Genomic DNA, 25,870 nt, shown 5'->3' with positions numbered 1-25,870 from the left:
CTTTCCAAAATGGTGTCACTTGTGGGGGGTTTCAATGTTTAGCCACATCAGGGGCTCTCCAAACGAAACATGGCGTCCCATCTCAATTCCAGTCAATTTTGCATTGAAAAGTCAAATGGCGCTCCTTCGCTTCCGAGCTCTGCCATGCGCCCAAACAGTGGTTTACCCCCACATGTGGGGTATTGGCATACTCAGGACAAATTGTACAACAATGTTTGGGGTCCATTTTCTCCTGTTACCCTTGGTAAAATAAAACAAATTGGAGCTGAATTACATTTTTTGTGAAAAAAAGTTAAATGTTCATTTTTATTTAAACATTCAAAAAATTCCTGTGAAGCACCAGAAGGGTTAATAAACTTCTTGAATATGGTTTTGAGCACCTTGAGGGGTGTAGTTTTTAGAATGGTGTCACACTTGGGTATTTTCTATCATATAGACCCCTCAAAATGACTTCAAATGAGATGTGGTCCCTAAAATAAAATGGTGTTGTAGAAATGAGAAATTGCTGGTCAACTTTTAACCCTTATAACTCCCTAACAAAAAAAAATTTTGGTTCCAAAATTGTGCTGATGTAAAGTAGACATGTGGGAAATGTTACTTATTAAGTATTTTGTGTGACATATCTCTGTGATTTAATTGCATAAAAATTCAAAGTTGGAAAATTGCGAAATTTTCATAATTTTCGCCAAATTTCCGTTTTTTTCACAAATAAACGCAGGTACTATCAAATAATTTTTACCATTGTCATGAAGTACAATATGTCACGAGAAAACAATGTCAGAATCACCAGGATCCATTGAAGCGTTCCAGAGTTATAACCTCATAAAGGGACAGTGGTCAGAATTGTAAAAATTGGCCCGGTCATTAACGTGCAAACCACCCTTGGGGGTAAAGGGGTTAATAGCAAACTCGGCCAACGGTAAGTAAGATGCTCAATCCTCCTTGTTTTCAGAGACAAAACACCTGAGGTAAGTCTCCAAATTCTGATTAGTGCACCTGGTCTGTCCATTTGACTGAGGATGGAAAGTAGAGGAAAAGGACAACTGAACCCCCAGATGAGTACAAAATGCTTTCCAGAACTTAGAAACAAATTGGGACTCCCATTCTGACACCACATCCGTGGGAACCCTGTGAAGGATCACAATCTCATTAACAAAAACCTGTGCAAGAGTCCTGGCATTCGGAAGTTCCGGTAATGCGAGAAAATGCTCCATTTTACTGAAACTATCCACAACCACCAAAAACCACAGTCTTGACTGCCGATACTGGTAGGTCATAATAAAATCCATTGGCAAGTGTGTCCATAGTCTGCTAGGAATGGGCAGTGGAAGAAGAGTACCAGGCGGACGAGTATGTGATACTTTAGAACGTGCGCAAACACTGCAAGCAGACACCTGTTCAACCACATCCCCATGCAACCCTGGCCACCAAAAATGACAAGAAATGAGGTCCGCGGTTGCCTTACCTCCTGGATTACCAGCAGTAACAGAGTTATGATGTTCCTTAATTACTTTACGGCACAAATCAGACTGTACAAATAACCTTCCCGAGGGGCAGGAAGCAGGGGCTTAGGCTAAGCCTCCAATATCTCACCCTCCAGGTCAGGGTATAAGGCTGAGATGACTACCCCTTCTGCAAAATTGGGGCAGGGTCCTCATGGTTACCACCACCAGGGAAGCTCCGGGACAAAGCTTCCGACTTGGTGTCTTTAACCCCTGGAAGGAAAGTGACCACAAAATGGAATCTGGTAAAGAACAGGGACCACCTAGCTTGCTTAGGGTTGAGACATTTAGCCGATTGAACATATGACTGGTTCTTATCGTCTGTGATAACAGTAATAGGATGGACTGTCCCCTCCAATCAATGTCGCCATTCCTCCAACGCCAAATTAATTGTTAAAAACTTCCCATTATGTACGTCATATGTTCTCTTACCTGAGGATAATTTTTTGGAAATGAAGGCGCATGGATGCCTTTTACCAGGGGACGGACCCTGAGACAACGCAGTCCCAACTCCCACATCCGAAGCATCAACTTCTACGACAAAAGGTTAAGAAATGTTGGGTTGACTGAGTATTGGTGCAGTGTCAAAACAACTCTTTAAGGAAGAAAAAGACTGCTGAGCAGCATCCGACCATTTAGAAAAATCAGTCCCCTTCCTTGTCATGTCAGTAAGGCCTTTAACCATTACCGAATAATTTTGAGTAAACTTCCGGTAAAAATGAGTAAAAACCCAGAAAATGCTGTAATGCTTTCAGGTTCTCGGGATGGTCCCAATCAAGTACTGCACGAACCGTCTCTGGATCGATCCGAAAACGCGAAGATGACAACAGATAGCCCAAAAACTGTATCTCCTGGACAGCGAAAACACATTCCTCTAGTTTGGCATAAAGCTTGTTGTCCCTGAAGCACCTGTCTCACATGCCCCCGATGTGTCTCCAAATCAGGTGAATAAGCCAAAATGTCATCCAGATAGACCAGCACAAACCTTCCCACCAAATGATGGAAAATATCATTTATAAAGTGCTGGAACACCGCTGAAGCATTGGTCAGCATTATGCCGAAAGGCATAACCAGACTCTTGAAATGTCCCTCAGGGGTACTGAACTCCGTTTTCCATGCATACCCTTCCCTGATTCTAACCAGGTTATAGACCCCCCTTAAATCCAACTTGGAGAAAACCCTAGCTCCCACAACCTGGTTGAATAAAGATATGGATCTCAGATAGTAATTAGATTTAATGCCCAGAAATCTAAACAGGGATGGAGACCAACATCTTTCTTTTTCAAGAAAAAGAAACCTGACGCCAGTGCTCATCTCTCCATCAGCCTGTCCTGGCTGCACCTGTGCTTCTCTGCCTGCCTGCATCTGTTGGACATTTCCTCGGGGCACCCCAGCTTCCCGTTCCTAAGGGTCAGCTGCTTTCTACCCAAGGTCAGTTCTGGAGTAGCACCTGGATCACTTCCTTTGTCTCTCCTCGGATCTCGGTGTAATTAGCCACTGCATATCCATGGTCAGATTAAGTGAGGCTCCTAGTCACACCCCTCCAGGTCTTCCTTGGGCCTCGACACATTGGTTCCACCACCCAGCACATTACATGAACACACAGCATTTCTTCTTAATGATGCAAGGCACAGAGACATAGACTGTTATCTTTATGTTGACTTTTCAGTTTATGTTGTGACTTATTATGACTTTTGATGATGATGTTGTGACTTATTATTTGCTATCTTTGCAAGGCAGGAACGCAGGATCAATGAACAACAAATGGTTGCTTAATATGTTGATTGACGATTGTGAGTGTCCTGTGGCTTGTTGACCTGCAAAACAAAGAACTATACAGATTTATTAAATACTGAAACAATGCAAGTCAATTTCATCACACCTTCCTCTTGACCTCTGGATGATGGTTTGAAGGACAACAGTTGTGAACTATACGTATAAAGGAGAGTTCAGAGACTTTAAAAAATCACAGCCAGGAGCATTCTACAGGATGTCAGGTTAGGGGACTATGGCCCCAGCTGGAAGAACACACATCTGCTCTATTGACCACAGCTGAACTCTCAGCGACAGCTTGAAGAAGCAAGGTTGGGACAATCAGGTCACCTGGCCACATACCTCATCACTACATAATGGGAATTGCAGATTTACCATTTAGCCTATGTGTTTGTGCTTCATAGTAAATGGATTTTGTTTCCTTTGGTGCTGAAGAGGTTAACGACCCTTTTTATGCTAGTTAGAAACTTACAGCTCCATCTCGCAGCTGTTCTTGACCTGGTTAATTCCTCTTTCTATAAAATCTGGCCAGATCTTCTCTTCTTCATCAGTGAAAGTTTTGCTTCCTAGCTCCTTGGAGTAGTTGGGCTGAGTTGGAGAACGTTGCTGCTGGTGGAGATTGTTGAATGCTTTTTTAGGGTGCATGCTTTCCTCATTATCCTATTCCAATTTGGTTTGTACATCCCTTTCCCTTCCCTATATACCTTTCTACCTTTGATGTGTGTTTGGTATGTTAGTTGCTTTTTGTCCCCGTGTTTATACAGTAGCATTTCTGTCCCAGGCCTCCTGGGGAAGGGGAGAGGACAGCTTAGGGTATAACAGGAGAAAAGTAAGGCTGGTGGCTCAAATTTTCTCACCTTTAGAGGTAGCATTGAGAGCAGGGATTGTTAGGGCCCTAGCCCTAGGGACAGTGCAAGGTCCCTTTCTCTATTTATGTACAGTCACAGCATAACACCAGGATGGGGGACATATATACCAGGATGGGGAACATATACACCAAAATGGGGAACATATATACCAGGATGGAAAACATATATGCCAGGATGCGGTACATATATATCCCAGTGTTATTTATGACCTTGTTAACTTTGGCTTGATTGTATGCATCTGGTCTACTCTTAATTCTCTGACCAAGATGAACAGAGACCACTCCTCTCTGTTTCACACCTGAATGCACTTAGTTGTACATATATTGCATAGCACAAGCCTGCAATGACTTTAGTCTGCAGTGTGATTCCTATAAGTGTGTCCTAGAAGTGGGAAGATTATGTAAAATTAAAACCAGAATTGAACCAGAAGGGAACTGAAGGTAACTGGCCAGTCACTGTAAACAATGTTTCACTTTCACCCCTATAATCCTTCACTTTCTGCTAACTCCCTTTATCCCTACACCTAGTAAGAAACTGTTCATCTCTTCCTCAATCCTCCCCATCCATCTCACCTCCTCCTCAGAACTCTTCCTCAACATACAATCTTCTGTCTCCAAGCACAGACAGCCACCTCATGCCCTCTCCTGCTTCCACCTGCTAACACTTTCTCTGCTCCTTCTCACTGCTGGTGATATCTCTCCAAATCCTGGTCGTCCTCACCATATCCCCAGTCAGTTCTACCTCCCATCCACGCTCTATCACAAATTTCCATAACCTCTCTAACCTTATACCTATTCGTCCAGCGCCCACTTCCCCAGTCCCACTAACAGGAGCTCTATGGAACACTTGCTCTGTCTGCAACAAGCTTTCCTACATTCATGATCTTTTTAGTACTCACAAACTTTCCTTCCTCGCCATCACCGAAACCTATTAAGGAGGGGAGGAAAATTTTATGTCCTTATAGGATTTAAATAGCTACAGATGCCTATACATTTGATCAACATATTCGGGGTTGGCAGGTGGGGGGCTCAAGTTCAAATTTTGCACCAGGACCCATCACAGTCTAGTTACACCACTGAAAAACACTATGTGAATACAGTTTTGTTCGGAATCGTTGCCAACAATATATTCTTCTTCTCAGCCTCTATACCATCTTGTTGTGACATGACAGGTTTCCTACAATCTCATTTTCCAATTACATATTCTATTTGTATCATTCTCATTGTGTTTGTTTAAGATAATTTTATGCTAATGTGAAATGAAAAAAACGATTTCACTGCAGATTTGCCAACTCTCCAGAAAAAAGATTTTTTGACTCCTGAAAAGATTCAATTCATCTCCATAAAGGGGCGGACATACTGCATGTGCAGCTGGTGCGGCTGCACCAGGTCCCAGAGGTGGAGGGGGGCCCCTGCAGGGTGGATAATAATAAGGGCAGTCTGGCCTGTTTTTCCATCCCCAAGGCTTCAGGGGGCCCCTGGCCAGATTGCCCTCATGTGCGGCAGGCAGGGAGAGATCCCTGCAACTCCGCTGCCTACAAGAGAAAATAGCAGCGGAGCGGAGCTGCAGCGATCCATCCTCTTCCTGCCTGAGCTTCCTGTCTCACACAGCAGTCAGCAGCACAGCTGGATGACATCATTTAGTGCCGCTGCTGTGCCAGAGGAAGCTGCCGGCGACAGGGATGCTGCGGCTGCGGGACAGCGTGCCGATAGGTGCGGAGAGGTGCTGTGTATAGTGCAGACCAAAAGTTTGGACATACCTTCTGATTTAAAGATTTTTCTGTATTTTCATGACTATGAAAATTGTAAATTCACACTGAAGGCATCAAAACTATGAATTAACACATGTGGAATTATATACTTAACAAAAAAGTGTGAAACAACTGAAAATACGTCTTATATTCTAGGTTCTTCAAAGTAGACACCTTTGCACACTTTGGCATTCTCTTGATGAGCTTCAAGACGTAGTCACCGGAAATGGTTTTCACTTCACAGGTGTGCCCTGTCAGGTTTAATAAGTGGGATTTCTTGCCTTATAAATGGGGTTGGGACCATCAATTGTGTTGAGCAGAAGTCTGGTGGATACACAGCTGATAGATCTATTGAATAGACTGTTAGAAATTGTATTATGGCAGGAATAAAGCAGCTAAGTAAAGAAAAACGAGTGGCCATCATTACTTTAAGAAATGAAGGTCAGTCAGTCCGAAAAATTGGGAAAACTTTGAGTGTCCCCAAGTGCAGTGCAAAAACCATCAAGCGCTACAAAGAAACTGGCTCACATGAGGACGCCCCAGGAAAGGAAGACCAAGAGTCACCTCTGCTTCTGAGGATAAGTTTATCCGAGTCACCAGCCTCAGAAATCGCAGGTTAACAGCAGCTCAGATTAGAAACCAGGTCAATGCCACCCAGAGTTCTAGTAGCAGACGCATCTCTACAACAACTGTTAAGAGGAGACTTTGTGCAGCAGGCCTTCATACTAAAATAGCGGCTTAGAAACCACTCCTAAGGACAGGCAACAAGCAGAAGAGACTTGTTTGGGCTAAAGAACACAAAGAATGGACACTAGACCAGTGGAAATCTGTGCTTTGGTCTGATGAGTCCAAATTTGAGATCTATGGTTCCAACCACCGTGTCTTTGTCTGAGGCAGAAAAGGTGAACGGATGGACTCTACACACCTGGTTCCCACCGTGAAGCATGGAGGAGGAGGTGTGATGGTGTGGGGGTGCTTTGCTGGTGACACTGTTGGGAATTAATTCAAAATTGAAGGCATACTGAACCAGCATGGCTACCACAGCATCTTGCAGCAGCATGCTATTCCATCCGGTTTGCGTTTAGTTGGGCCATCATTTATTTTTCAACAGAACAATGACCCCAAACACATCTCCAGGCTGTGTAAGGGCTATTTGACCAAGAAGGAGAGTGATGGGATGCTACGCCAGATGACCTGGCCTCCACAGTCACCAGACCTGAACCCAATGGAGATGGTTTGGGGTGAGCTGGACCGCAGAGTGAAGGCAAAAGGGCCAACAAGTGCTAAGCATCTGTGGGAACTCCTTCAAGATTGTTGGAAGACCATTTCCGGTGACTACCTCTTGAAGCTCATCAAGAGAATGCCAAGAGTGTGCAAAGCTGTCGTCAAAGCAAAAGGTGGCTACTTTGAAGAACCGAGAATATAAGACATATTTTCAGTTGTTTCACACTTTTTTGTTAAGTATATAATTCCACATGTGCTAATTCATAGTTTTGATGCCTTCAGTGTGAATTTACAGTTTTCATAGTCATGAAAATACAGAAAAATCTTTAAATGAGAAGGTGTGTCCAAACTTTTGGTCTGTACTGTATGTATGTGTGTATACGTACCTGTGTGTATAGAGTTCAGTGGTGGTGTGTGTGTGCTTGCATGCGTAGCATTGCAGAGGAACGTGCAGAGAGGTGAAAGGTGCTGTGTGTGACTATGTGTGTGTAGGTGGAAGAGAGGACCATGATGGGGGAGAAGGCAATGATGGGGGTGACGGAGAGGGCAATGATGGGGTGGTGGAAGAGAAAGCAATGATGGAGGTGGTGGAAAGGACAATAATGGTGGTGTTGGAAAGGACAATGATGATGGTGGTGGAAAGGGCAATGATGAGGATGGTGGGGGAGGAAGAAATGATGGAGGTGTGAAATGGGCAATGATGGTGGCGGTGGGGGAGAAGGCAATGATGGTGGCAGTGGAAAAGACAATGATGGGGTGATGGGGAAGGCGGCAATGATGGAAGTTGTGAGGAGAATGCAAGGATGGTGCAGTGGAAAAGACAATGATGGGGTGGTGGGGAAGGCGGCAATGATGGAAGTGGTGGGGAGAAGGCAATGATGGAGGTGGTGGAAAGGGCAATGATGAGGGTGGTGGGGGAGAAGGCAATGATGTTGTGGTGGAAAGGGCAATAATGAGGGTGGTGAGGTAGGAAGAAATGATGGAGGTGGTGGAATGGGCAATGATGGGGTGGTTGGGAAAAGGCAATGTTGGTGGTAGTGGGAAGGACAATGATGGTGGAAAGGGTAATGATGGGTGTGGTGGGGAGAAGGCAATGATGGAGGTGGTGGAATGGGCAATGATGGGGTGGTGGGGGAGAAAATAATGATAGAGGTGGTGGAAAGGGCAGTGATGGGGGTGGCTGGGGACAAGGCAATGATGGAGGTGGTGAAGAGGGCAATGATTGGGGTGGGGAGAGGACAATAATGGGATGCGGGGGAGGAGGACAGCGAGGGATGGGGGATTGGGATGGGAGGAAGGGGGATTTATAATGGATTTAGGAGCATGGGGAGGTGGAGGAAGGTGTTATCGCTTATTATGTCTAACACAGTCTTTTAGTATATAGTGTACTCACTTATTATACATAGCACAGCTCCTTAGTATATAGTTTACTCACTTATTATGTATTGCACAGTACCTTTGTGTATTGTGTACTCGCTTATTATGTATAGCACCATCCCTCAGTATATAGTGTAGTCACTTTTTATGTTTCGCACAGTCCCTTAGTATATAGTGTACTCACTTATGTATAGCACGGTCCCTTAGTATATAGTGTACTCACTTATTATGTCTAACACAGTCCCTTAGTATATAGTGTACTTGCTTTTTATGTATAGCACAGTCCCTTAGTATATAGTGTACTCACTTATTATGTATAACACCATACTTAGTTACATAGTTTCCTCTTTTGTTATGTATAGCACCGTCCATTATTATGTTCCATCCCCTCTAGCTATATATGATACCGTCCCTTATTATATATCTTTCTCTGCTGTTATGTACAGTGCTGTCTCTTGCATAGTGTATTCTTGTTATTTTTGTTATTCACAGTGCCCTCTTTTATTACATAGTCCCCTCTCTTGTTAGATATAAAAGGACTGCTGATGGAGGAGCTGGTGACCAGACTACCAGTCCATCAGCTCCTCCATTAGAAAAGAAGCTTTCCCATGCTCCATCAGCCATCATTGCATTATACAGCTAACAAGACAGGACAGTATGTAATAAAAAACAGGGCTCTATATAATCCAATATGTAACGGACGGTGCTGCACATAACTAGAGAGGGCACTGTATAATAAGGGACAGCAGTATACATTATAAAGCAGACTATGTAATATATACACATGTAGTGTGTGGCTATATATATATATATATATATATATATATATATATAGCTTTGTTGCCATAAAAGGAGGGGGGCCCAGACACATTTCTTGCACAGGGGCCCCAAGCTGTCAGTGACACAGTCATTTCTACTTATTCCTGTATTTCCTTCTGTTGCCCTGCTCTTCAGCACCACGACCACATTGTCTGCGGTAGCAGCTAAGAGCAGGAAAATGTAACTTATGTTGTATTATTGTAAACACTCTGTGCATTTGTGAATTTTTTTACCACCTAGAATTGTATTTTTCATACTATGTAGCCTTTACCGTTCCATGATATATGTTTTTTTTTTTCGTTTAACCAACACATGAAGTCTCCATTGTGTGAATTCATAGGAAAAAATGAAACAGAAAGAATGAAATGGGATCAATAAAAAAGTGGGAACTGCGCATAGTTGATTCAACAGACCCGAGGATCCAATCTTATCTCAATAACAAGCAATTCCATTCAGGGCAAAGATCAGACTGCGATGTTTCCTAGCGAGATCTGTGCAACTTCTCATTTCCTTCACTAGGACAAAAACAAGATATAACAGCTAGAACACATATACCAGATAAGAGGGAAGCAATTACATGATTTATTTATGTTCTGAAAAGAAAACAGTGCAATAATGTATATATATATATATATATATATATATATATATATATATATATATATATATATATATATATCTCCATAACATAATGCTATTGTGATTGGGAACCTCTACAGAAAATGGGAACTATATCTTCTAAAATGAGGCAACACAAAAAGGTGAGGTGAATTAAATGGCACATCAACTGATGTGCTTATAACGATGTGTTCAAGTCACCTGATGGCTGCATCCAGTCACAGGTTGCAGTGGTCCTGTGGCAGGTGAACGTTAGAATCTAGGTGGCTACAGCAGGTGTGTATCATTGATTGACTTCAGATTCAGTGACTTTGGATTCAGAGAGTTTGGAATGACTTGTACTAATTCACTAATTGCATTTTCTTGTATATATTCCTGTTTTGTACCTTCCCCATTTGACAATTCCATTCAGGGAACATCTTGTCACACATATGCAATCCTTGACGAGACATGTGAGGATGCGTGCTGCTGTGCGAGATGTGTGCTTGTTCTACATTTGGAAGTCCAGGTACTGGATAGGAATGAACGATTGCAAAGACACAAATAGGCGGGCACCGCACACAATATATCCCAAAGGGATCAACCACGTGCATATAAAGAGTATCAGAAAAAACAAAAGAGAAAGGACTATGCACACAGTGGGATCAACCTTATAAATTTTATTTTATTACAACAATTCACCATACACAAAGGCACAGAAAGGGAGAAACAAACATTTAAAAACATTTAAAAACTAAACGGACCTACCCACATCCCCCCACACACAGTAGCAGGGATCCATATAACACCATATGACAGATATACAAGTGATGCAAGGGGCACTTAAGCAAATAGGCAGATCAATATAGTAGCCGACACACTTATTCAATACTCTGTACTGCCCACTTAAAGAACCCTCATACACAAAAATGTCATAGGAAGCTAGATCCCAAATGCAAAAGGATACCCCCCCAGTCACACAGCAAACCTCTGATCAATAAGCATACTGTCCTAAGCGAAAGTCAGGTGCTAAATCAGCCAAATATCTGATGCAACTAGCTTGCAATCTTCCCTAGTACTAACACCCCATATCATACTTTACCAAAATGTAGCACCGATTTTCCAGCCACTAAAGGGCCAATACCCCATTGATGTCAGTGGATAGATGTGCCCTTGAGCAAAGTATGGAAGCAGCGAACATACATAAGTATGTGCACCTAGGTGAGGTCAGGGTGGACAGAAAATAGAGCCAAGACCGGGGAGATCCAAAAGGAGGGGGGATGGAGGCCCCACGCGTATCGACGCTGGTGGAGCGTCTTCGTCAGGGGAAGGTAGTGAGGATAACCTCCCAGACATGCCTTTTATATGTGAAACTTAATATATCAAGATATGGGTCACCTGTGAAGCTGCCGGCGATATTGCAGTGACTCTTGGACGCCAGGCGCTGGAGAGGAGATTCCGGACATGCGCACAGCGGTAGCATAAGTATCCGCAAATATGCCGACCTATTAAATCCACCATAATGCGCACAAACCAAGCAAGTTTCAAAGACCTGTGCCGATTGGACAAGAGGCCATAACAGGGCTAGTGCGCACGCGCACAGGTCCAGCAAGCGAGCGCCGATTCGGCACTTGATAAGATCCGTGCGCCCAGGCACAGGTTACCATGGGGAAGGCGCTCAGGCATGCGCAGTGGGGACCAGGGATAGTTTTCACTGTCACGATCGTAGACCTGGTGCGCACGCGCACCACTCATCCTGTAAGAGGTGCCAAGGTGTTAGAACATGAGTTATAAATATTAATAACACGAGGTTAAACGCCGAATCGGCGTACAATGAGGTCTCTGCGCATGTACCCGGGTTACCATGAATGGGGTGACCGGGCATGCGTGATGGAAGCTGAGAAAATTTTTTTATCTGTCGCAATAGTGAGTCCTGCGTGCACAAGCACCAGTGACCCCAAGAGGAGACCCCCTGGCGTAGAGAAAGGGACTACAAAGTGTTAGTCAGATACACACGCAGTCTGGTACCACATCCACACCACTCATACAACAACTGATTTGTTAGTACGCCAAGCTATGTGCATCCGCCATCTCCCATAAGGGTGTTGCACACACGATATGGACAAAAGCCACATTATTGCCCATGTCTGTCTGATGATAGAAGGTGTCTGTTTAGATAATTGTAAAAAAAGTAGTAAACAACTACCCAGACAGCCAATAAGGAGTGTGGATATACGCCCAAATAATTGTCATATGGGCCAATGAATGTTACTTCAAGCCACCATTTGTTCAGTACATCACATATAGCATAAGACTCCGAAATGTGAGCAGATGAACCCGAGAGATGAGGGCCACAAGAGACCCGAGATAAAAGCTCAATTGTATAGAGGTGACCACCACATAGGAAGATGAGGCCCCAATAAACGTATTCCCCACACGCATATAAGGGTGGGGGAGGGGTAGTCTGATAAACAGAAAAAGTTTTTCCATACGGTGGTAAGAAAGATAAGTGAACCCGAGACCACAGAGTGATGCAAGCATAACCTCAAGAAGCCATGACCTAAACCACTATCTGTAGCCCCAAGATCACATCACTTCAATGCACCCCATGTACAAAAGGACACTTAAGTTCCTATCTAGAAAAACACGCCTTTATTATTCTTTCTACTCCTTTCCTTATATCAAAGGGAAACTAGGAATAGACATATAGGGTGGCCACCCGTGTGTATATATCCAAAGCTCACCGCTGTATATAGATAGTCAGTGAGCAACAAGGGGGAAGGACAAAGAGGAAGACACGGTTGGTGACACAGTAGGGGCCTGGTGATTTCAAGGTTTGATCCTAGGCTAAACCTGCTTATAAAAGCCGATGAAGAGAAGCTCTTCATTAATCCCAACCGGAGCCCGGCTATTCAGATTGTAGATCCACTTAGACTCCCTCCTAAGCAGGTCCAACGTGATGTCACCACCCCTTATATCAAGTTTCACCCCTTCCAACCCCATAACCCTCAAGTCCCCAACAAGGCCCCCATGCTCATGCAAGAAATGTCCTGCCACTGATGGAAGCTTTTTTCCCTTCTCCCAATCTCTTTTGGCTGTGTTAATGCTCGACAGATGTTGCTGCACCCGGCGTCTTAACTCTTGTGTCGTGTACCCCACGTAAATTTTCGGGCACCAACACACCAGAGCATACACCAAATTCTTAGTGCGGCATGCTGATGGTTCAATCCTTTTTGGGATGTGCGGGAGTGTTAGACCCGTATCAGATATCATAAAGCTAAACACGTTGCAGCTCCCACACGGATAAGAGCCAAAAATGCGGCCACAACTGTTGCTCTTAACGGATGCTCGTTTAAAATGGCTAGACACCAACTCGTCCTTAAGGTTCCGTGATCTTCTCGCCACCATTTTGGGGGTAGGGGCCAGCCAGGGGCAAAGTCTGGGTTCTGTAAGCAAAATGTTCCAATTCTTCCTAAGGATCTCGTGCACATCCCCCCATTGATTGTGATATACAGTAATCAAATCAATTGTCCGTGCATTCTTCTTCTGTCTTGGTTTGAGTATATCCTCATGCTCACACTGCTGGGAATGTTGAAATGCCCGTGAGATCACTCTCCGTGGGTATCCCCTGGCTTGAAACCTATCAGTGAGCTTCTTTGCTTCCGCCCGAAAATCATCCTCAGCCGAACAGTTCCTCTTAACCCTCAGGAACTGTCCCTTGGGTATGCTATTGCGAAGACGAGTGGGATGTCCACTGTCGTAGTGGAGTAAGCTGTTAGTAGCCGTCTCCTTCCTATGTAGATTCGTAGTAATGCAATTGTCCTTCATGATGATGTTTAAATCCAGGAAGTCCACCCTGGTAGAGGAAACCTTAGATGTAAGCCTGATGTTCCATGGGTTCCTGTTAAGTAGATCAATAAAGTTATTGCATGTATCCAGAGTCCCAACCCAGAAAAATAAAACATCATCAATGAATCTGTGCCATTCTAGCACATGCTCGCGGAACTGTTGAAGCTTGTATACATGGGTCTCTTCCCACCATCCCATGTAAAGGTTTGCATAAGATGGTGCACCTCTGGCACCCATGGCGGTGCCAGATGCCTGTCTATAGAAGGTACGGTCGAACGTAAAATAGTTCTTTTCCAGAACCACCCTCAGTAAGTCCAACACAAAACAATCATGGTCCCTGTCTCTGCTTGATTTCTTGTCCAGGAAGTATGCAACCGCCTCCAACCCAAGCTTATGGTCAATTCTGGTGTACAGGGACTCTACGTCAAGTGTGACAATCAAGGTGTCCCTTGGTGTTTCCAATTTGCCAATTATCTCTATCAGATGCATAGAGTCCCGAATGTACGACCCCAAAGAGAAGACCAGGGGCTGCAAGAAGTAGTCCAAATATATACAAGGCCTCTCAAATAACCCCCCAATGCCGGATATAATGGGCCTACCTGGGGGGTTATCCAGGTTTTTATGTACCTTGGGGAGCATGTAGTACGTGGGCACCTTGGGCGTCTCAATAACCAAGAAGTCCTTCTCTCTTTTGTTGATAATTCCCAAAACCGTAAGCGGTCAAGACCAATCCATCGAGGTGTTTCTTAAAGATGTCCATGGGATCCGAGGGTAAGACCTGATAATGAGAAGTATTTAATAATTGCCTCTTGGCCTCAGTCACGTACATATCCTTAGGCCAGATCACAATATTGCCCCCTTTGTCGGCCTCCTTGATGACGAAAGAGTCTTGTTTTTTTAAGATGTCTCAGACAATATGTCTCCTCCCGGGTAAGATTTTTTGTCCCCAAATTCTTTACTTTTAGATTGTGAATATCCCTGCTTACAGTTTCAAAAAAGATCTGTATCACCGGAAAAAAGGGAAAAGGGGGGTGAAGCCTGGGACGAAATACGCCCCATAAACCTCCGACACTTACCATCCTCCCCTTCACTCTCATCAAGGAGCTCCAGCAGATCACGAAACACTTGTCTATCCTCATCCGGTATGGTGTCAATCACTGATGGTTTGTGATAGAGCAACTTGAACATGAGCTGCCTACAAAATAGGTACAGATCTTTTATAAGTTCAAATTTATTAAGTGAGTTGGTAGGGGAAAAAGACAATCCCTTGGAGAGTAAAGAAATCTCTCCCGGTGACAAAGAATATGTTGACAGATTGACAATCTGTAACTTACCCGACCCATTCTCTCGTACATCGTCCTGCATTAGAATCTCCTGCTGTTCTTCCTCGTGGTTCTCTTGCGGCCCACTGTCCAATCCCGGAGGGGTCCCCCCCTCGATCTTAAATTGGGGACACTTGCGCCTCCCCCTCCTGCTCCGCCTTCTTGGTCGCTTATGTCTGATGATAAAAAATCACTGGATACGGGTTCAATCTGTTCAGCTTGCACTCTGTCCCCCTGTGTCATCAAGGCCACCCTCCTGTTATTACCATGATGCGACCATCTATAAGCTCTCAGATTATCAAAGTCCAGCTTATCTCGTTGGAATTTATGTTTCTTGCCTTTGATCACCTCCTTTTCAAAGTTGTCGATGGAGGTTTGTGTATGGTGAATTGTTGTAATAAAATAAAATTTATAAGGTTGATCCCACTGAGTGCATAGTCCTCTTTCTCTTTTGTTTTTTCGGATAGGAATGAACGACTGGCAACACTGAGATCTATTGAAAACATGGAAAGGAGTTTGTTCCTCACTAAGCAGGTGCTCAATGGGGTAGATGAAGTGGAGGCGTTCAGCTGCAAATAGTGTCAGGAAATCTATATGTAAATGTATATACTGTGTGTATATATATATATATATACAGTGGGGCAAAAAAGTATTTAGTCAGTCAGCAATAGTGCAAGTTCCACCACTTAAAAAGATGAGAGGCGTCTGTAATTTACATCATAGGTAGACCTCAACTATGGGAGACAAACTGAGAAAAAATAATCCAGAAAATCACATTGTCTGTTTTTTTATCATTTTTTTTGCATATTATGGTGGAAAATAACTATTTGGTCAGAAACAAACAATCAAGATTTCTGGCTCTCACAGACCTGTAACTTCTTCTTTAAGAGTCTCCTCTTTCCTCCACTCATTACCTGTAGTAATGGCACCTGTTTAAACTTGTTATCAGTATAAAAAGACACCTGTGCACACCCTCAAACAGTCTGACTCCAAACTCCACTATGGTGAAGACCAAAGAGCTGTCAAAGGACACCAGAAACAAAATTGTAGCCCTGCACCAGGCTGGGAAGACTGAATCTGCAATAGCCAACCAGCTTGGAGTGAAGAAATCAACAGTGGGAGCAATAATTAGAAAATGGAAGACATACAAGACCACTGATAATCTCCCTCGATCTGGGGCTTCACGCAAAATCCCACCCCGTAGGGTCAGAATGATCACAAGAACGGTGAGCAAAAATCCCAGAACCACGCGGGGGGACCTAGTGAATGAACTGCAGAGAGCTGGGACCAATGTAACAAGGCCTACCATAAGTAACACACTACGCCACCATGGACTCAGATCCTGCAGTGCCAGACGTGTCCCACTGCTTAAGCCAGTACATGTCCGGGCCCGTCTGAAGTTTGCTAGAGAGCATTTGGATGATCCAGAGGAGTTTTGGGAGAATGTCCTATGGTCTGATGAAACCAAACTGGAACTGTTTGGTAGAAACACAACTTGTCGTGTTTGGAGGAAAAAGAATACTGAGTTGCATCCATCAAACACCATACCTACTGTAAAGCACGGTGGTGGAAACATCATGCTTTGGGGCTGTTTCTCTGCAAAGGGGCCAGGACAACTGATCCGGGCACATGAAAGAATGAATGGGGCCATGTATCGTGAGATTTTGAGTGCAAACCTCCTTCCATCAGCAAGGGCATTGAAGATGAAACGTGGCTGGGTCTTTCAACATGACAATGATCCAAAGCACACCGCCAGGGCAACGAAGGAGTGGCTTCGTAAGAAGCATTTCAAGGTCCTGGAGTGGCCTAGCCAGTCTCCAGATCTCAACCCTATAGAAAACCTTTGGAGGGAGTTGAAAGTCCGTGTTGCCAAGCGAAAAGCCAAAAACATCACTGCTCTAGAGGAGATCTGCATGGAGGAATGGGCCAACATACCAACAACAGTGTGTGGCAACCTTGTGAAGACTTACAGAAAACGTTTGACCTCTGTCATTGCCAACAAAGGATATATTACAAAGTATTGAGATGAAATTTTGTTTCTGACCAAATACTTATTTTCCACCATAATATGCAAATAAAATGTTAAAAAAACAGACAATGTGATTTTCTGGATTTTTTTTTCTCAGTTTGTCTCCCATAGTTGAGGTCTACCTATGATGTAAATTACAGACGCCTCTCATCTTTTTAAGTGGTGGAACTTGCACTATTGCTGACTGACTAAATACTTTTTTGCCCCACTGTATATATATATATACTGTATATATATATATATATATATATATATATATATATATATATAATTAGTGCAAGAGCATAGGATCGCAAGAACAGCTATTTACTTCAGCAATTAAAGAGTAAATATAGATATAAGATTGAACTCATCTGTGCCATCAGCTTTTCTGTTTGGTCATCTGATAAATTAGAAGTACCCACACATTCAGCTTCCTCCCCAAAACTTTCTCTGAAGACAACACGCCACACAGTTTCAGCCAACTTCAGACAGCTCAGACCATTAAGGCTACGTTCACACTAGCGTTCTGCTAGTGTGCGTCGCCTTAGCGTCGGGCGACGCAGCGGCGACGCACGCGTCATGCGCCCCTATGTTTAACATGGGGGACGCATGCGTTTTTGTGTGTTGCGTTTTGCAACACTTGCGTCTTTTTTGCCGCTAGCGTCGGACCAAGAAAACGCAGCAAGTTGCATTTTTCTTGCGTCCGATTTTCAGCAAAAAACGACGAACGCGTCGCAAAACGCAGCGTTTTTGTGTGCGTTTTTGTGTGCGTCGTGCGTTGCGTTGCCGACGCAGCGGCGCGCAACGCTAGTCTGAACGTAGCCTAACTCTTCTGGGCTAGTCAATTGTTTCATATGTCCTATCATGTCGAGATTAGCAAACAATCTTCTCAGTATACACCACGTGCAGAATTAATAGGCAAGTTGTATTTTTGATCACATGATACTTTTTATACATGTTGTCCTACTCCAAGCTGTTCAGGCTTGAGAGCCAACTACCAATTAAGTAAATCAGGTGATTTGCATCTCTGTAATGAGGAGGGGTGTTGTCTAATGACATCAATACCCTGTATAAGGTGTGCTTAATTATTAGGCAACTTCCTTTCCTTTGGCAAAATGGGTCAGAAGAGAGATTTGACGGGCTCTGAAAAGTCCAAAATTGTGAGATGTCTTGCAGAGGGATGCAGCAGTCTTGAAATTGCAAAACTTTTGAAGCTTGATCACCGAACAATCAAGCTTTTCATGGCCAATAGCCAACAGGGTCGCAAGAAGCGTGTTGGGCAAAAAAGGCGCAAAAGAACTGCCCATGAATTGAGGAAAATCAAGCGTGAAGCTGCCAAGATGCCATTTGCCACCAGTTTTGCCATATTTCAGAGCTGCAACGTTACTGAAGTATCAAAAAGCACAAGGTGTGCGATACTCAGGGACATGGCTAAGCTAAGGAAGGCTGAAAAACGACCACCTTTGAACAAGAAACATAAGATAAAACGTCAAGACTGGGCCAAGAAATATCTTAAGACTGACTTTTCAAAGGTTTTATGGACTGATGAAATTAGAGTGACTCTGGATGGGCCAGAGGCTGGATCAGTAAAGGGCAGAGAGCTCCACTCCGACTCAGATGCCAGCAAGGTGGAGGTGGGGTACTGGAATGGGCTGGTATCATCAAAGATGAACTTGTGGGACCTTTTTGGGGTTGAGGATGGAGTGAAGATCAACTCCCAGACCTACTGCCAGTTCCTGGAAGATAACTTCTTCAAGCAGTGGTACAGAAAGAAGTCGGCATCGTTCAAGAAAAACATGATTTTCAAGCAGGACAATGCTCCATCACATGCCTCCAACTACTCCACAGTGTGGCTGGCCAGAAAAGGTCTCAAAGAAAAAAAAAATTGACATGACCCCCTGGTTCACCTGATCTGAACCCCATAGAGAACCTGTGGTCCCTCATAAAATGTGAGATCTACAGGGAGGGAAAACAGTCCACCTCTCGGAGGTGTGTCTAGGAGGCTGTGGTGGCTGCTGCACGCAATGTTCATCGTAAACAGATCAAGCAACTGACAATCTATGGATGGAAGGCTGTTCAGTGTCATTATAAAGAAAGGTGGCTATATTGGTCACTAATTTTTTTTGGATTTTGTTTTTGCATGTCAGAAATGTTTATTTCTATATTTTGTGCAGTTATATTGGTTTACCTGGTGAAAATAAACAAGTGAGATGTTAATATATTTGGTTTTTATTAAGTTGCCTAATAATTCTGCACCGTAATAGTTACCTGCACAAACAGATATCCTCCTAAGATAGCCAAATCTAAAAAAAAAACACTCCAACTTCCAAAAATATTAAGCTTTGATATTTATGAGTCATTTGGGTTGATTGAGAACATAGTTGTTCATCAATAATAAAAATAATCCTCTAAAATACAACTTGCCTAATAATTCTGCACGCAGTGTATTTCCAGTCTTGCTATCATGATCAAGCATTGTTCGCAGTTTAAATAATAAACGCTCGAATAAAACAACAGTGGCCACAAACTTTATTACTACCTGGTGTTCTCACATAGGATTAAACACTTCCACGAAAAGTTTTTTTTAACCCCTTAACGACCGCCGATACGCCTTTTAACGGCTGTAGTTAAGGGTACTTAAACCACAGCGCCGTTAATTAACGGCGCTGTGAAAAAAATGTATAGTGCCCCCCAGAGTTGGATTTTCTCTGGGGTCTCGGTTGCCGGGAAAAGCCGAGACCCCAGAGAACATGATTCGGGTCGGTTTTTACCGACCCCTGGGTTGCGATCACCAGTAATTTACTGCTTACTGGTGGCCGCACAAAATAAAAATGCAATTTGCCATGTAATTTCTCTGTCCTCCGATGTGATCACACATCAGAGGACAGAGAAATGGGGTCCCCGATCGCCCCCCCGATCCTCACCCGTCTCTCCTGGTGCTCCTCGTGGTTCCCCATGGGTGCCGCCATCTTCTTCCGGTAAAAAAATGGCGGGCCCATGCGCAGTGCGCCTGCCGGCTGGCACCCGGCTGATCTTTGGGGTCTCGGCTGCCGTGGGTAGCTGAGACCCCAAAGAACATGATATGGGTCGGTTTTTATCAACCCCTGTTTTGCAATCGCCGGTAATTAACCGTTCACCGACGACCGCAAAAAAGCAAAAAAAAAATGCAGTGTGTCATTCTCTCTCCTCTGATGTGATCGCACATCAGAAGACAGAGAAATAGGGGGGTCGGGGACCCTGTCATACTTACCGGTGTCCCTGGGTCCTCCTGCTTCCTCTCCTGGCTGCCGGCTTCTTCCTCTGGTAAGAAAATGGCAGGCGCATGCGCAGTGCGCCCGCCGTGATCTGCCAGCCGGCAGAGGAAGATTCTTCCTCGTTTCATTTTGGTCACTGTGATAGATCCTATCACAGTGATCAAAATAAAAAAAAAATAGTAAATAACCCCCCACCCCTTTATCACCCCCTTATTTAGGGAAAAAAATAATAAAATAATAAAAATATATGCATTTCCATTTTCCAATTAGGGTTAGGGTTGGGGCTAGGGCTAGGGTTGGGGCTAAAGTTAGGGTTAGGGTTAGGGTTGGGGCTAAAGTTAGGGTTAGGGCTGGGGCTAAAGTTAGGGTTAGAGTTGGGATTAGGGTTAGGGTTGGTATTAGGGTTTGCATTAGGGTTAGGGTTGGCATTAGCGTTACGTTTGGGATTAGGGTTAGGTTTGGGAATAGGGTTAAGGTTAGGGTTGGGATTAGGGTTAGGGGTATATTGGGATTAGGGTTGGGATTAGGGTTAGGTTTGAGGTTACGATTGAGATTAGGGTTAGGGGTGTTTTGGGGTTAGGATTGTGATTAGGGTTATGGTTGTGATTAGAATTATGGATCGGGTTGGGATTAGGGTTAAGGATATGTTGGGGTTAGGGTTGGAGTTAAAATTGTGGGATTTACACTGTTTAGATACATCAGGGGGTCTCCAAATGCGACAGCCAATTTTGCGCTCAAAAAGTCAAATGGTGCTCCCTCCCTTCTGAGCTCTGCTGTGCGCCCAAACAGTGGCTTACCCCCACATACTCAGGACTAAATGGACAACAACTGTTGGGGTCCAGTTTCTCCTGTTACCCTTGCAAGAATAAAAAAGGGGGCTAAAAATCATTTTTGTGAAAAAAAATGATTTTTTATTTTCACGGCTCTGCGTCAAACTTCTGTGAAGCACTTGGGCGTTCAAAATGCTCACCACATATCTAGATAAGTTCCTTGGGGGGTCTAGTTTCCAAAATGGGGTCACTAGTGGGGGGTTTCTACTGTTTAGGTACATCAGGGGCTCTGCAAACGTAACATAATGCCCACAGATCAGTTGTATGTGACGGAGGGTTAAGGGGTCTAGTTTCCAAAATGGGGTCACTTGTGGGGAGTTTCCACTGTTTAGGCACATCAGGGGCTCTCTAAACATGACGTGGCATCCGATCTCAATTCCGGCCAATTCTGCATTGAAAAAGTCAAACGGCGCTCCTTCCAAGCTCTGCGGTGTGCCCAAACAGTGGTTTACCCCCACATATGGGGTATCGGCATATTCAGGAGAAATTGTTCAATAAATTTTGTGGTTCATTTTCTCTTTTTACACTTGTGAAAATAAAAAAAATGGGTTCTGAATTAAAATGTTTGCAAAAAAAGTTAAATGTTCATTTTTTCCTTCCATATTGTTTCAGTTCCTGTGAAGCATGTAAAGGGTTAATAAACTTCTTGAATGTGGTTTTGAGCAACTTGAAGGTCGTAGTTTTTAGAATGGTATCACATTTGGGTATTTTCTGTCATGTACACCCCTCAAAGTGACTTAAAATGTGAGATGGTCCCTAAAAAAATGGTTTTGTAAATTTTGTTGTAAAAATGAGAAATCGCTGGTCAACTTTTAACCCTTATAACTTCCTAACAAAAAAAATGTGTTTCCAAAATTGTGCTGATGTAAAGTAGACATGTGGGAAATGTTAGTTACTAACTATTTTGTGTGACATTTCTCTCTGATTTAAGGGCATAAAAATTAAAAGTTTGAAAATTGCAAAATTTACAAATTTTTCGCCATATTTCCGTTTTTTTATAAATAATCGCAAGAAATATAGAAGAAATGTTACCTCTAACATGAAGTACAATATGTCATGAAAAAAAAAATTTCAGAATCAGTGAGATCCGTTAACTCTCTCCAGAGTTATAACCTCATAAAGTGATAGTGGTCAGAATTGTAAAAATTGTCTTTGTCATTAAGTACCAAATTGGTTCAGTCACCAAGGGGTTAATTCATCTGCTAACCTACATGCACTATGTTATCCAAATTAGTGATGTGTGAGATTTAAAATGCTTGGGTGCTCATTTTGAGTAACGAGCATGATGGAAATCACTGGGAAGCTTTAGTATTTTTCTGGCATACCCTACCAGGAGATCTGGGAGAGCCAAAAAATTGCTGAAATGGATGGAAACATCGCTGAAATGGAATGTCACACCATCACAGACTGCCAGATCTCTCAGTGCTCCACTATACCTGTCGGTGTCTGTGACTGGCGGTGACTTCAGTAAGAAAAGAGGAAGAGGACTAGAACTCTAGTGCCACCTATTGGAAGTAGCAATCCTTAAAGTCGATGTCGACCCTTTAACGATCCTTGTCACATGACTTTGGAAAAAAGAGACTATTTGCATATTTCCCAGAGGAGCATTGCGGCATTAAGTCTCCTCATCTTGGCATGCTTAACATGTCACTCTCCACAAGGAGTATTGTTTCCCCTTGCGGAGATCGACATGCTAAGTATGCTGAGTTGAGGAGACTTAAAGCCGCAAAGCTCCTCTGGGTAATATGCTAATTATGCAAATTGTCTCCTCACAGAGGAAGAGAGCTAGAACTCCAGTGCCACCTATTGTAAGGTAGCAATCCTATAAGTCAATATTGACCCTTTATCGAGCCTTGTTACATGACTTAGGATAATAGCCAAATCAGAATCTCAATTTGCAGACACTGTGTTTCGGGGTACTGCCCCTCATCAGTGCAATGCGGAGATTTGGTTCTGCTGCGTGAGAGGCGACAGACCGTTATCCAAAAAGTATAGTTTCTCCTTGCGGAGAACGACATGCTAAGCATGCCGAGATGAGAAGACTTAAAGCCGCAATGCTCCTCTGGGTAATATGCTAATTATGCAAATTGTCTCCTCACAGAGGAAGAGAGCTAAAACTCTAGTGCCACCTATTGGAAGGTAGCAATCCTACAAGGCAATGTTGACCCTTTAACGAGCCTTGTCACATGACTTAAGATAATAGCTAAATCAGAATCTCAATTTGCAGACACTGTGTTTCGGGGTACTGCCCCTCATCAGTGCAAAGCGGAGATCTGGTTTGGCTATGTGAAAGGCTTTAGACCGTTATCCAAGAAGTATCGTATCTCCTTGCGGAGATCGACATGCTAAGCATGCCAAGATGAGGAGACTTAAAGCCGCAATGCTCCTCTGGGTAATAGGCTAATTATGCAAATTGTCTCTTCAGAGAGGAACAGAGCTAGAACTCTATCACCACCGATTGGAAGGTAGCAATCCTACAAGTCAATGTTGACCCTCTAATGAGCCTTGTCACATGACTTACTGTAGGATATTAGCCAAATCAGAATCTCAATTTGCAGACACTGTGTTTCGGGGTAACCAGAATTAATTCCAGAAGGATGTATACAGATTGTGCTCTGCTATCTGCCACCATCACACTCTAACCAGCATGTCTATTCTCCCTACAGGTACGTCACCCAACTTTCCACACAGACTCTTACCTCTGCTCCTAGTATTCACATGGTATGTCACCCAACTTTCCACAAAGACTCTTACCTCTGCTCCTAGTATTCACATGGTACGTAACCCAACTTTCCACACAGACTCTTACCTCTGCTCCTAGTATTCACATGGTACGTCACCCAACTTTCCACACAGATTCTTACCTCAGCTCATAGTGTTCACATGGTATGTCTTTCAACTAACTCCTGCATTACCCCAGTGTTATTTATGGCCTTGTTTACTTTGGCTTGATAATATGCATCTGGTCCACTCTTAATTCTCTGAACAAGATGAACAGAGACCACTCCTCTGTGCTTCACACCTGAATGCACTTTGTAGCACATATATTGCATAGCACAAGTCTGCCAAGACTTTAGTCTGCAGTATGTATCCTATAATTGTGTATCATACAAGTGTGAAGATCAGAATTCCAGAATAGAATCAGAAGGGAACTGAAGGTAACTGGATAAAACAGAATTCATCATCTTTCCCTCATCTCATGCGACCCCCCCAACGGACCTGCCTCGGGGTAATCCTAGACACTGATCTCTCCTTCAAACCGCATATCCAAGCCCTTTCCACTTCCTGTTGACTTCAACTCAAAAATATTTCACGGATCCGTACATTCCTAAACCAAGAATCTGCAAAAACCCTAGTCCATGCCCTCATCATCTCCCTCCTTGACTACTGCAACCTCCTGCTCTGTGGCATCCCCTCGAACACTCTGGCACCCCTCCAATCTATTCTAAACTCTTCTGCCCGACTAATTCACCTGTCCCCCCGCTATTCCCCAGCCTCTCCCCTCTGTCAATACCTTCACTGGCGCCCCATATATCTGTGACCTCATCTCCCGGTACTTACCTGCACACAACCTCCGATCCTCACAAGATTTCCTTCTCTACTCCCATCTTATCCCCTCTTCCCACAACTGCATACAAGATTTCTCTCGCGCATCACCACTTCTCTGGAACTCTCTACCACAACATATCGGACTCTCGTCTACCATCGAAACCTTCAAAAAGAACCTGAAGACCCACCTCTTCCTACAAGCCTACAACCTGCAGTAACCACCAATCGACCAAACCGCTGCACAACCAGCTCTACCCTTACCTACTGGTATCCTCACCCATCCCTTGTAGATTGTGAGCCCTCGCGGGCAGGGTCCTCTCTCCTACTGTACCAGTCGTGACTTGTATTGTTTAAGATTATTGTACTTGTTTTTATTATGTATACCCCTCCTCACATGTAATAAATGGTGCTATAATAAAAAATAATAACATAGTATAGTGTATTCTCCATAGTCCTCGATACAGTATAATGCAGCTACCCCATAGAGCATAATGCAGCCACCCACAGAGTGTAATGCAGCCACCCCACAGAATATAATGTAGCCCCCTTAAGAGTATAATGCAGCCCCATCATACAATATAATGTAACCCTCATAGAATATAAATAAGCCACTCTCATATAGTATAATGCAGCGCCTCCATAGAATATATGGTAGCCTCCTCATAGAGTATAATGCAGCCCCCCATAGAATATAATGCAGCCCTTCCATAGAATATAATGCAGCCCCCTCATAGAATATAATGTAGCCCCTCATAGAGTATAATGAAGCCCCCATACAATATAATGTAGCCCCCATAGAATATAATGCAACCCCATAGAATACAATGTAGCCTTCTCATATAGTGTAATGTAGCCCCCTCATTGAGTATGTTGCAATCTTCCCTCATAGAATATAATACAGCCCCCCATAGAATATAATGTAGCCCCCAATAGAATATAATACAGCCCATCTCCCTATAGAATATAATGTAGCCCCATCAAAGAGTATGATGCAATCCTCCCTCATAGAATATAATACAGCCCCCCATAGAATATAATGTAGCCTCCATAGAATACAGCCCCCCTCCTCTGAGAATGGCCCCACAGTCCAGTATTCACTCACTGATATATTAAAAAAACAAAAACACAATCCTCACCTCTCCTC

Source organism: Ranitomeya imitator, chromosome 6, assembly GCF_032444005.1.
Source record: "Ranitomeya imitator isolate aRanImi1 chromosome 6, aRanImi1.pri, whole genome shotgun sequence".
Classification (NCBI taxonomy): Eukaryota; Metazoa; Chordata; class Amphibia; order Anura; family Dendrobatidae; genus Ranitomeya; species Ranitomeya imitator.
Note: the sequence above shows the minus strand (reverse complement) of the source record.